Source organism: Brassica oleracea, chromosome C6 (assembly GCF_000695525.1).
Source record: "Brassica oleracea var. oleracea cultivar TO1000 chromosome C6, BOL, whole genome shotgun sequence".
NCBI lineage: Eukaryota > Viridiplantae > Streptophyta > Magnoliopsida > Brassicales > Brassicaceae > Brassica > Brassica oleracea.
Window position 1 is genome coordinate 1,288,105 of NC_027753.1, and position 619 is coordinate 1,288,723.

The following is a 619-nucleotide window of genomic DNA, read 5'->3' on the forward strand; positions in this document are numbered from 1 at the left end:
CCCTTTTATCCCCTCCAAATCTTCGTCTTGGTACCGTGATGTTAAATTCCAAAACCAACCTCAACGTCTTGAAAGAATTGGTCTGGACTTATCAGAACTCGGAAAGAACCTTCTTTCTCTTCTGGACAGTCTTTCGGAACTTCCCGACAGTTTATCGGTCTTCGAAAAATGTATATACTTCTAAAGCACCTCACTTCTTTCTTTCTCTCTATCTCTCAAGCCACGTTTGGGAGTGTCCTTGGTGTGTCTGAATGAGTAAAAGTGAACCAGGGTAGCTGGGTATATATAGAAGTTGCCGGCCAATAAGAATGAGCCACCCGATCGCCTGTGTATCGTCATGCATGCTTCCGGTCGCATGCGTGGCGACACATGGGCGTCCACATGCCCTGCTGCATGCTATCTAGCCAAGCCAGAAGACTCCTCCACGTCCACTTGCCCTTCAGCATGTCTGGTGTTCATGCATCGCGACACACGGGCCTCTGCATGTCGGTTCGCATGCGCAGATCGCAGGTATTGCGACACCTCGTGCTTCTTTATGTCAAGCAGTTTGCATGCTTCTGGTCGCATGCATAGCGACACATGGGCGTCCACATGCCCTGTTGCATGCTCTCTAGCCATG